General features: G+C 31.3%; 1 long non-coding RNA gene across 1 annotated transcript; it reads right to left on the bottom strand.

The window, feature by feature from the left end:
* Positions 1-11,021: 11,021 nt before the first annotated feature.
* Positions 11,022-13,711, bottom strand: LOC126884955 (uncharacterized). The gene is made up of 3 exons (XR_007698211.1): positions 12,947-13,711; positions 12,145-12,302; positions 11,022-11,202 (listed from the first exon to the last, which is right to left on the bottom strand). It is a non-coding gene; the product is annotated as an uncharacterized LOC126884955 (long non-coding RNA).
* Positions 13,712-13,842: the final 131 nt, after the last annotated feature.

The following is a 13,842-nucleotide window of genomic DNA, read 5'->3' as shown; positions in this document are numbered from 1 at the left end:
ATCATAGCATGTGATCTGTCTTTAAAAAGACAACCACATGCAACGGTGACATTAAAATTCTCGCGTTAGAGATCTCATAGTAAATCACGAGGGAAAACCAGGAAAAACCTCGTGATACTATCCCGACATCGTAAGTATTTGGTCTTACATTTAATTTACTCTCAAAATTAATACCAAATTCTGACTTTACTATAATTTTGTTTAAATTATAAATAATATCAATAATACATGGGTATATAAGTAATACTAAAATGTAAAATATGTACTAACTCGACTATTGATTTACTAATTGTGGTATTTTCTTTCTATTGACTTCCTCTTTCAGTATGGGTATCCACATCCTACTGCATTCCACCGAGGAATTTGCGACACAATTGGTTTCGTTTAGCATAATTAGAGCCGCTTCTTTGATTTTTCTCTTTTTACTATCTGTTTCTTTCAGGACTATACTTGAATCTCTCCACTGAACTCTATGTTCATTATCCCATGCGTGTTGACATATTTGAGATCTATCAAATTCTCTATTTTTAATATAAGATTGATGTTCACTTATTCTAACGTTTAATGGTCTTGATGTTTCACCTATATAAAACTGTTCGCATTCACAAGGTATTTTATAAATACAATTCTTTGTCCTTTCTTGTTCATTGTTAGGTTTAGTTTTAGATAGAATAGATCTCAATGTGTTGGTTGTTTTGAATGTTGTTGAAATGTTGAATTTATTTCCTATTGTTTTAAGTTTCTCGGATAGTCCTTTTATGTATGGTATTGATATTTTCCTCGTATTATTTCTTGTGAATGTTGTAGGATCCCGTTCTATGTTGTTCTGTTCCATTCGATCCAATCTTGACAATTCCTTATTTATAAACGATAAAGGATAATCATTTTTTAATAAAACAGATGTTAAGAATTGTTTTTCTTCTAAAAAGGAATTTTCGTTAGAACAAGTAATTTTGGCTCTATCATATAAGGATTTTATGATTCCCTTTTTAACGTTGATGTTGTGATTTGATTTGTAATTGAGATATCTGTTGGTATGTGTTGGTTTTCTATACACTTGAGTCTCATATCCAGTATCCTTCTTTAAGACTAAAACATCGAGGAAAGGCAGGGTGTTATTATATTCCTTTTCCATTGTAAATTTTATTGTCTCTTCTTGATCGTTTATAATATTCAGGAATGTATCCAACAATTCTGATCTATGAGGCCATATTGAAAACACATCATCTACATATCTCCACCATACAGTGGGTTTTAAATTTTGTTTAGAAATGATATTAGTTTCGAAATCCTCCATAAATATATTAGCCAATAATGGAGAAAAAGAGGAGCCCATTGCTAGACCAAAATTTTGTTTATAAAATTCATTATTTAGTTGAAAATAGGTATTATTAGTACATAATGTCAATAACTCCATTATAGCTGATACATTTAGTTTTGTCCTAGTTGTCAATGTATCATCATTCTCTAATTTCGTTTTGATTATGTTTAAAGTTTTATCTAATGGCACATTTGTAAATAAACTGTTTATGTCAAAACTTACTAAAATATTATTTGGATTAAACTCAATAGTGGATAATTTGTTTACAAAATGTTTTGTATTTTTTATAAATGTGTCATCATTATTAGCAAATGGTTTTATAATGTTTAATAAAAATTTTGATAGTTCACTACAAGGAGAACTGATGGTACTACAAATGGGTCTAAGTGGTATGTTCGCTTTATGAATTTTCGGTACTCCATAAAAATGTGGTGACTTACTCTAATGAGGTGTAATTAATTTTCTTTGATAGTATGTTAGATCATTTTTAAATTTGAATAAAGTTCTATAGATTTTGTTTTCCAGTGTTTTCGTTGGATCCTGGAAAACACTGGAAAACAAAATCTATAGAACTTTATTCAAATTTAAAAATGATCTAACATACTATCAAAGAAAATTAATTACACCTCATTACAGTAAGTCACCACATTTTTATGGAGTACCGAAAATTCATAAAGCGAACATACCACTTAGACCCATTTGTAGTACCATCAGTTCTCCTTGTAGTGAACTATCAAAATTTTTATTAAACATTATAAAACCATTTGCTAATAATGATGACACATTTATAAAAAATACAAAACATTTTGTAAACAAATTATCAACTATTGAGTTTAATCCAAATAATATTTTAGTAAGTTTTGACATAAACAGTTTATTTACAAATGTGCCATTAGATAAAACTTTAAACATAATCAAAACGAAATTAGAGAATGATGATACATTGACAACTAGGACAAAACTAAATGTATCAGCTATAATGGAGTTATTGACATTATGTACTAATAATACCTATTTTCAACTAAATAATGAATTTTATAAACAAAATTTTGGTCTAGCAATGGGCTCCTCTTTTTCTCCATTATTGGCTAATATATTTATGGAGGATTTCGAAACTAATATCATTTCTAAACAAAATTTAAAACACACTGTATGGTGGAGATATGTAGATGATGTGTTTTCAATATGGCCTCATAGATCAGAATTGTTGGATACATTCCTGAATATTATAAACGATCAAGAAGAGACAATAAAATTTACAATGGAAAAGGAATATAATAACACCCTGCCTTTCCTCGATGTTTTAGTCTTAAAGAAGGATACTGGATATGAGACTCAAGTGTATAGAAAACCAACACATACCAACAGATATCTCAATTACAAATCAAATCACAACATCAACGTTAAAAAGGGAATCATAAAATCCTTATATGATAGAGCCAAAATTACTTGTTCTAACGAAAATTCCTTTTTAGAAGAAAAACAATTCTTAACATCTGTTTTATTAAAAAATGATTATCCTTTATCGTTTATAAATAAGGAATTGTCAAGATTGGATCGAATGGAACAGAACAACATAGAACGGGATCCTACAACATTCACAAGAAATAATACGAGGAAAATGTCAATACCATACATAAAAGGACTATCCGAGAAACTTAAAACAATAGGAAATAAATTCAACATTTCAACAACATTCAAAACAACCAACACATTGAGATCTATTCTATCTAAAACTAAACCTAACAATGAACAAGAAAGGACAAAGAATTGTATTTATAAAATACCTTGTGAATGCGAACAGTTTTATATAGGTGAAACATCAAGACCATTAAACGTTAGAATAAGTGAACATCAATCTTATATTAAAAATAGAGAATTTGATAGATCTCAAATATGTCAACACGCATGGGATAATGAACATAGAGTTCAGTGGAGAGATTCAAGTATAGTCCTGAAAGAAACAGATAGTAAAAAGAGAAAAATCAAAGAAGCGGCTCTAATTATGCTAAACGAAACCAATTGTGTCGCAAATTCCTCGGTGGAATGCAGTAGGATGTGGATACCCATACTGAAAGAGGAAGTCAATAGAAAGAAAATACCACAATTAGTAAGTCAATAGTCGAGTTAGTACATATTTTATATTTTAGTATTACTTATATACCCATGTATTATTGATATTATTTATAATTTAAACAAAATTATAGTAAAGTCAGAATTTGGTATTAATTTTGAGAGTAAATTAAATGTAAGACCAAATACTTACGATGTCGGGATAGTATCACGAGGTTTTTCCTGGTTTTCCCTCGTGATTTACTATGAGATCTCTAACGCGAGAATTTTAATGTCACCGTTGCATGTGGTTGTCTTTTTAAAGACAGATCACATGCTATGATTTTTTTGTGACGGATATTCTTGAGTTGGGGTTGATTTCATGTAATCGAATGAACTATCTTTCAGTAAAGTCGTCCCAGGAACGCAACTCATAAATATTGGCAATATCATTTTAAAGTCTTCTACTTTAAAATGTATCATATGTATCTGAATTGCCGATATAAATGAGTCAAATTAAATAAATTATTAGAAGAATTTTTTTACTAAGCAACACCATTTTTGTTTATATTAATAGTATTTTGTATTTTGACAACGGCACCCGATTTGGGCGTCGAAACGTTAATAAAAATCATTTTTTAATAATATTGTGGCTTATTTCCCATTCTAAATAGTTAAAATAGGTACTATTTACAAGTTATAATATGCATAAATAATTAGTTTCATAAAGAATAAAGAAAATTGAAAACGAATTTTATAATACTTACATAATTGTTTAAACAAAACAGATCCAGCCAAGGCAAAACTAACATACAGAACAGCAAAAAAAGCCACTAATTCTAATTTTAATTTCCATTTTACATCCAATAATCCAAAATCCAATCATAATTTTTTAGGTTATCATGAAATGTGAAAATGTGATGACCACGCGGCACGCGACCCTACTTACATAGAACACGCGCGGCAAATTTGAAAATAAACGCAAATTTAATAGTAAATGGCCTTACTTAAAATATAGGACATTGGTAGTATGCGGTAGTATGTTCATAGAATGTATTGTGGTAAGATTCCACCAATAATTTAATCAGATGTTCACCGAATGTTCCTTGAATGTCCAGGACATTCAAACATTAATAGAACTTTGATAGTACATTCCTGGAATGTTTTGTGTTGTTAGGGATTATAGGCTGATTTATAACCTTTCAATGGCACTGAGGTTGGCGTTCTTCGCGCGCAATTGACCTTAACGTTGACGTTCTAGATTGCATTTATAAACGTTCTGTTGGCGCTACCATTTTAGACGTAATGTCATGTCACATCTTGTACCATTCTAACATTCAACATAATGTATTACTACATTGTTTGCTCTTTTTCCCGTTGCATGTGGGCTAGTCTTTCCTTCACTTTCCAAACAGTATGAGTTTCAAATAGAAGTGTCAAAACAACTATACGTTAGACATTAGAACGACAATCCTTTGTTTTAAAATAACTTTTTTTGAAAAGACTGTTGAATTTTAAATAGAAACATCAAAAACAAAATAATGTAAAGTGTAATTTTTATTACAAGAAGTTGTGATTTAGTCCCATATAAATACAATATTTAAGTTAAATGTGCCACAACAAAACAGTTTCAGAATTATCCATGATTATGCGTTCTTACCGTCTGTGAAAAATAAAGAAAATAGCATGTTTTTGTATCATATTAAGATGTCTTTACACTTTACTTCGAACAAAAATAAAATAAATTACAAGTTTCAACTTTTGCAACGAATCCAACAAAAAAGCCAAGTGTAAACTTTACCTACGCAAATGTTTTAGATGGATAAGAAAAGAGAATTCGTGAGACTTGTTTAAAAGAATACGTGACATTTAAGAGTGATCAAACTGATGACTACAAACGTGAAGAAAACAATATAACGGTCGTTTGGAATACAAAGGTCATGAAATTCAAAAGTGTTCTGTGCTCCTCGTTAATAAAATGTCAAAATTTGCTTTAAATTTAATAGTCGAAGCGATAAAGCACTGAACCTTCGAAAAAAAAAGGACAGGACGGATCTTAATAATTCTTTTTGCATTCGATTCGTGAATACGCCAGGAAACCTTGTGACCACTAGCCATGAGATAATATTGAAAAAATGTATACAAAAATGCATTCTTAAATTGCATCTCAAACAGACAAAAAAATTCAGAACTCGTCAATTATCGGCGGAAAGAGTTCAATTTTGTGAACTTGGGGTTTTTGGGGTCACTGAAAACGAATATGACGTCGTAAGTGATCTCCGGAGTACCTGGTGCCCAGGGTAACTACTGTTTACCTCGTCATTAAAATTCATTAAAAAATTAGTCAAAAGTCATTACTCGGGGGGTTTTTGGGGTCACTAACGACGAATATGACATCGGAAATGATCTCCGGAATATCTGGTGCCCAGGGCACCTACTGTTTACCTCGTATTCTGGAGTTTTCAGCAAATTCATTAAAACAATAGTCAAAAATCATTACTCGGGGGTTTTGGGGTCTCTAAGGATGAATATGACATCGGAAGTGATCTCCGGAGTACCTGGCGCCCAGGCTATCTACTGTTTATCTCGTGACTAATGATTTTAAACTAATTTTTTAATGAATTTGCCGAAAACTCCAGAAGACGAGATAAACAGTAGATACCCTGGGCACCAGGTACTCCGGAGATCACTTCCGATGTCATATTCGTCGTCAGAGCCCCCAAAAACCCCCGAGTAATGAATATTGACTCATTTTTTATTGAATTTGCCGGAAACTTCAGAAAATGAGGTAAACAGTAGGTACACTGAGTACCAGGTATTCCGTAGCTCACTACCGATGTCATATTCGTCGTCAGAGCCCCCAAAAACCCCCGAGTAATGAATATTGGAAAACTACGAAAACCCCCGAAAACTACGACGATGGAAAGAGTACATCGAGGAACTATTTCATGACCAAAGAGAAGCTAGTACATCCGTAGATAGCCAAACCGGAGATGTAGGCCCAGAGATAACCAAATCAGAGGTTAGTCAGGCAATAAACTCTATGAAAACCAATAAATCTGCTGGTCCAGATGAATTACCTAGCGAGCTGATAAAGTTGGTCAACGAGAAAAACCTGGACATAATAGTAGAACTGTTCAACGCTATCTATACTACGGGAATCATCCCTAGAGAAATGTTCACATCAGCATTTGTGTGTTTGCCAAAAAAAGTGAATGCCAAAGAATGCGGTGACTACCGAACCATAAGCTTAATGTCACATACCTTGAAAATTCTGCTGAAAATTATCCACGCCAGAATACACTCTAAACTGGACCTGGATATTAGTGACACTCAATATGGGTTCCGCAATGGAATGGGCACCAGAGAGGCATTATTCTCCTTCAACGTGCTGACACATAGATGTTTGGATGTTAACCGTTCTCTTTACGTCTGTTTTATAGACTACAATAAAGCGTTTGATAAAGTAAAACATGACCGACTCATGGAAATTCTAAAAACTAAAAACCTAGATGAAAGAGATTTAAGACTAATAACACATCTCTATTACAATCAGCGAGCAATAGTAAGAATTGAAACAGAAACATCTGAAGAAATGGAAATAAAGAGAGGAGTCAGGCAAGGCTGCATACTATCACCTCTATTATTTAACGCTTATTCTGAAGAGGTAATGCGAGAAACTCTGGAAGATGAAACAGTCGGCATAAGAGTAAATGGAGTCTTAGTTAACAACATCAGATATGCAGATGATACAGTAATAATAGCCGATAATTTACAAGACCTGCAAAGACTCATGAGTAAAATAGTAAGGTGTAGTAGGGAGTACGGACTCTCTCTCAATATCAAAAAGACGAAATTTATGAAAATTAGTAAAAACAACCATAATACTAACGAAATCTTGATAGTAGAGGGCCAGCAGATCGAAAGAGTAAAAAATTACACTTACCTAGGGACACTTATAACCGAAAATAATGACTACACTGCAGAAATCAAAGTCAGAATCGAGAAAGCACGTTCTAATTTTATGAAAATGAAAAACGTCCTATGTAGCAAAGATTTAACATTAGCTCTTAAAGTACGCCTAACAAAATGTTACGTATATACTGTACTATACTATGGACTGGAATCATGGACGTTAAATGTAGAGACAATGAGACGACTTAACGCCTTTGAAATGTGGACGTATAGAAGAATTATGAGAGTTTCCTGGGTAGATAGAGTTACGAACAATGAAGTACTGAGAAGAATAGGTAAAGAGAAGGAAGTTGAACTTACAATTAAAGAAAGAAAACTACAGTACCTCGGACATGTAATGCGGGGCGAGAAGTAGGGAGAATGCAGGGAAAGATAGATGGCAGAAGAAGCATCGGCAGAAGACGAATTTCATGGCTGAAGAACCTGAGAGAATGGTTTGGATGCAACTATTTAGAACTACTGCCTCAAAAATTAAAATAGATATGATGATTGCCAACCTCCGTAGCGGAGATGGCACCTGAAGAAGAAGAATGAATATTGACTAATTTTTTATTGAATTTGCCGGAAACTTCAGAAAATGAGGTAAACAGTAGGTACACTGGGTACCAGATATTCCGTAGCTCACTACCGATGTCATATTCGTCGTCAGCCACCCAAAAACCCCCGAGTAATAATTTTTGACTATTTTTTTAATTTATAACTTTACCAAATTTTTTTTTTTTATTTATAACTTTACCTGGTTTAATAACCAAAATTTTATTGTAATTTATTTATGTAAGTACAAATTACTACAGTTAAACACACAGTTGTTATAAATATTTGACGGTTAAAAGTTATCACTTTTTTAAATTTTAAAACAGTAAATTGTCATTAATGTCATTGAATGTATTTTTTCGTAGCAACGAATGGCATCTGACGCAATATACTTGACGACGGGATATTATCAAAAATTATCAGTTTAATTTTTATTTCTGTAGCTTTCTATTGGTCAGAATCTCCTATTAATGAAATAATCGATTACAATCCAATTGCTTCTTTATGTTGTAAATATTACCCGATAAGAATTAAATAATCAGTTTTAAACAATTATTATTTGCTTTTCTCCTTTGCTCTTTTAATTTCCGGCCGAAACAGGAACACTAGTCATCCGTTAGATGGCGATACCAGCCATACCAGCAAAACTCACAGAGGATAGGCAACACATTTTTCTTTCCAGCGAAATTTCCGACGAAAGTTATACTAGTAATCCGCTAGGTAGGTGGCGATACCAGCGAAGCTCATAGCGCATAGTAGATTTATTTTGCGATAGTGACGCAATCGGGCGGAGAGACTAAGTACTTATCTGACCACCCACGTAAATCGTATTTTTTACAGTTGTCAGTACATATTATTATTCCAAAAAAAATAAAAAATCGAGATGACTATCTATCAGGAAATTGAACAGTCGAATCGTTAATTATAATTATTAGTTGGCTTAATACTAAGAGACGCATATGCATGAACTTTTACATTCGAGGAGTATCTGAAGTTGAGTTATCTGAATTATCGGTCCTCCTCTTCGCCTTTCTGGCCAGATTTTTCAATATAACCAGATTAAATTGTTCAAATCAGATACAGACTTCAATCAATTAATTATAGGCTAATTTGCCTCCTCTAGCACGATTAATTGGCTCCGGAACAGGATTTTATTAAAATTAAATACTAAAATGTGAATGGCCGTGGATACAAGAAAGGGTGGCTGTTATATTCTTTTTATTTAGTAACAAGGCCACACTCTTTTTGCCATAAAATTTTATTACAAAAAGCGGTTATTTTTTATCTTTATTAACTCGTTCGCAGACATGAATAAAACAATGGCTTTTAAAAATGATAAAGTAATAAATACAACTTCCGTCAGTTGCAAATTTACGGGGATAGGGGAAATCCCCCCAAAATTAAAGAGAAAAAGTGTTGAAACATAAGTTTGGTTGAAATGAAACTTAAGGGGATAGGCGCAAAATTTCGGCTCAATGCTATTTAAATGTATTCATTTTTTTCGAATCCAGAGAAAACTAATAAGTATTTGTGAAAAATTAAAACGCAGAATGAAAGACTACGTTATTACCGAGGGCAGAAAGTCCCTAAACACTTCTATAATATTTAATTTAATAAGTTACAGGGGTGACAAAGAAGAGAAAATTTAGTGTGATTTTTAATTTCAAATATCTCATTTGAAGGAAACTTTTTGTTTATTCTAAGGGACTATCTACCCTCCGTAATAATGTAATCTTTCATACTGTGTTTAAATTTTTCAAAAATATTTATTAGTTTTTTCAAGATTCGAAAAAATGAACACCATGTTCGTGGTAATATTTTCCAAATTGAACATTCGCTATCTTTGTCATACAATACAATGCACTCAGTCCAACAGAATATGCTTCAGGAATATTTTAAGTTGTTCCTTAAATAATATTGATAGTAAATTGGAAAAGACTGCAAGACTTGTACACACTTCTAAATAGGTCAAAACGGCAAACAGGTGTATGTTCTCAAAAAACTTTTGATAGTGTGTAAAAAATATTGATAGTGTCTTTGATAAATAATTTATTTAAGACATGAAATTAATAAAAACTTATTTATTGTTTATTATTTCTGAAAGATCCAAGCAGAGAATATACCAGGACATATTCTGTGATCGAAGTATTTTGTTGTTAAAGATGTTTTCAAAATTTATCTAAGCGTTCTTAGTAAGAATATAATATTAATAAAATAACGTTTTCTCGTTTCTCGAGTATTAGTTTTTATTGTGTAATATATAAATTATTATAATCACTGAATACATAGTTAGTGAAACAATAATCATATTAATTAACTGAATTAATAATTTAAGCGATTAAACAAATAATAGTTATCCAAGAACATTCACAACCCACCTCTTTAAGTTAATGATGACAATGTCATTGTCAACTTATCTTCATACCAGAATTTTTCTGGTGAGAATTTTACTGCACGTAATTTGCCGTGTAAAGAAAGAAAAAATAGGGATAGCCGTAACCCTAATAACACAAAACATTCCATGAATGTTCCTAGAATGTACACACAGGACATTGAAAACATTCCTGGAATGTCCCCAAATGCACACGAATGTCCCTGGAAAGTACCAGGAAAGTGCTGTGTCAGCATTTTAAATATTCTTAGAATGTTCTGTTGGAACATTCCATGAATGTCTACGAATGTTCTTTGGACATTCACAGTCTATTTTTTAGACTGAATGTCTTGTTGGAACATTCCATGAATGTTCTTTGGACATTCACAGTATATTTTTAGACTGAATGTCTTGTTAGAACATTCCATGAATGTCTACGAACGTTCTTTGAACATTCACAGTATATTTTTAGACATTCTCTGAAATATATCGTCAGTAATGTGACAATACCTCCTATATGTTTTTTCATGAGGTTTGCAGGAGACGAAAAACATTTTTTAAGGTCACTTTCTGGTTTCGTACGTATTCTGACTTTTTTGTAGTAAATAGATAGTTGAATTTACTGCAAAACAAGTCAAAAAATATATGAAAACAGGAGGTGGCCGAAACAAGTTTTTAGTCTATCTTACAAATCTCTTGAAAAAAACAGATAGGAGGTACTGTCACATCACTGACGATATATGGCCATACCAAATAATACATCCTTGATAAATATAAACATTTTTATTGCAAAAAATCTTTACATACATTTTTTAATGTAATTTGCTGACATTCCTAAATATTATAAAAAAATGTGTCACATTTGCTTTGTAAACCTTTCTTTTGCTTTTCGTAGCCACATATTCCGTTTCCTTTCTGGTTTTTTGTAGACCACTTCTCTCAGCTGATTCTAAAAGAAAATAAAATAAAAGGTAATTTTTCTATCCTTTACAATTAACAATCAGAAGAAATATTATTTACAGGTAATAATATGCATAAATAATAATAATAAAAAAATAAATATTAAATAATATTTAAATAAATAATAAATAATATTTAATAAATAAAATAATAATAATGAACATTTTGTATTTTGACAACGACATCCGATGTGGAAGTAGAAACCTTAATAAAATTATTTTTTCAAGTAAATTGTGGCTTATTTCCCCATTAGAATAATTAATTACAAAAAAGCCACAAAGAAATAGATTTTTCACAAACAAATAAGTATTTAGTATTCATTATATTTATTGTTTTTATTATTTACTTTAATGTCCTACTGGTACATTATTTGACAAATAATGACATTTCGAAGTCTGTTAAGTACGATATAACGCCCTTGGGCATTAAATTTAAATAACGACTTAGATACTGTCAAGTTGACAAATATCAACCTAAGTAAAACTATGGTTACCACAATTACGTTACTACTGTTACTGGTAAATGTACTTATTTAAAAACTAATCAATTCAAAATTCATTCAAATTTTTCGCATATAAAGAATAATTTAGTCGGGCATTAAACGTTGAAGGCACCACAGGTATTATAATAATAACGCTTTCGGTCAACGTATATCCCTATAATACCCTTGGTACCTTAATAACTGTAACATAAGATTATACCTTAATTCTTGTTTTCGATTTCTGATGTTTTTATTTATTTACATTGAATATTAATCTGTTTTGTTGTATAATCTACTTCGCAATAATTATGTGATATATTTGACTTAAAATGAATTCAAAAATTTTTTGTAGTTGGGCAACAATGTCAACTTAGATCTCCGATGTAGATAATGAATTACAACAGTATCTATATTGTACGGACTGTATTATTAATTAGGTTATGCATATACCTGTGTGACATAAGCTATTGGAACAGCACAGTCTTTCAAACGAACAGATGAAAGTGAAGTTCTGTCAATATCTTTTTCTAAAAAGTGTTTTGAACATACTCCTCTATTAACAAATCTGATCTATACTTCATGTCTTCTTCGCAGGATCTTCTGGAAAGCTAAAAATACAAAATATATGCATTAGTAAGCATTATTAACAAATTTTAGTTTTAAATAAAAAATATGATTAATGAACTCACAAAATTATTATAAAACAGCTTAGAAATTGTTTATTAGTATAGTCGGTTCCCCAAACTCAGACACAACTGGCTAGTGATTTTAGTAGGTAATTTTTTTTGTTTTTGGCCAATTTTGCCAAAATTACAGTAATTAGTACTGAGACTGAGTTTAGCAAATCGACTATAATATTCTGTGTATTCATTAGTTGGTACTGCATATTATAGTGTGTGGTCTACCATCCTATTTATAAACGCATACACTAGCAAAAACGCAAAAAGAATTATTTTAGTTTTACAAATCCTTTTGTTATTACCTATCTCTATTTACTATTTTAGTTAGGAATAAGCGAAGTTTGTGGCTTATTCACAATTATTATTAAAATAATAAATGGATATGACCAATTATTAACTTATAAAATAAAATAATAATTCTTCTGATTTATGCCTTTTATTCACTTTGTTATATCTAAGTTACTTAAAAGATTTTTTATGAATAGTATTATTAGGGTATTAATAGTATTAATTTATTTTCTGAAATACAGGGCATGCTTTCGTTTGTTTCGTTTACATATTTGCATACTAACCTTTTAATAGGGCTTTTCGTTCACAGTCATTTGTTTTGAGCTTCTGTCATAATTGAAACGTTATTCCTGCAGATTTTTTTATCTACATTTGTTTCTGCTACTCCAACTGCGTTAAAAACAGGACACCATTTTATGCACTATGTTAATAATACTATTAAAGCTATTATAAAAGTATCCGAATTAAAAAAATATTCTTAAAAAGCACAAATAATACAAACAACTAAAAACAATCCACGGCAAGGCAAGGTCGCCAAGATGAAGATGCCAAGATGGCCGAAGCGAGGTCGTTGGTTGGTCGTTTTTAGTCACGTGATGCCCTCTCAAGCGCCATGCACAAAAATATATGCACGGCGAATTTGAAAATGAACGCAAAAGAAATAAATATAAATGCCTCTCTTGGGTTTTGCATAAGTTATAAGTATTTTTTTTATTAACAAAATCGCATTCCAAATTGAATATTCGCGAACAATAATTTTTATTACATTTGTATGTTTATAATCTTGGGAAACTCTTTAAATTTGACATATTATTGCACTGTAGGCCTAAAATGTCACTTAGTTTGTCTGGTATGTTATAAGTAATGTTGTATCTCTTACACGTATGTATTATTTCGCAACTTAAAATATAGGAACATTGGTAGTATGTTCACAGAATGTCTTATGGTAACATTCCAGGAATAATTTAAACAGATGTTCACCGAATGTTCCCTAAATGTCCAGGACATTCAAATATTGATAGAACTTTGGTAGTACATTCCTGGAATGTTGTGTGTTGTTAGGGAAAATATTGGCACCTACGCTCTTAAACCATAGACAGAAAAAAATCAACCCAATAAACCCGCTAATTAGAAAAATTAGGGGAGCCTAATGCATATAAGTTATTATTTATGTCTTTTA

This window comes from Diabrotica virgifera, chromosome 5, assembly GCF_917563875.1.
Source record: "Diabrotica virgifera virgifera chromosome 5, PGI_DIABVI_V3a".
NCBI lineage: Eukaryota > Metazoa > Arthropoda > Insecta > Coleoptera > Chrysomelidae > Diabrotica > Diabrotica virgifera.
This window is presented reverse-complemented; position numbering and strand designations above follow the sequence as displayed.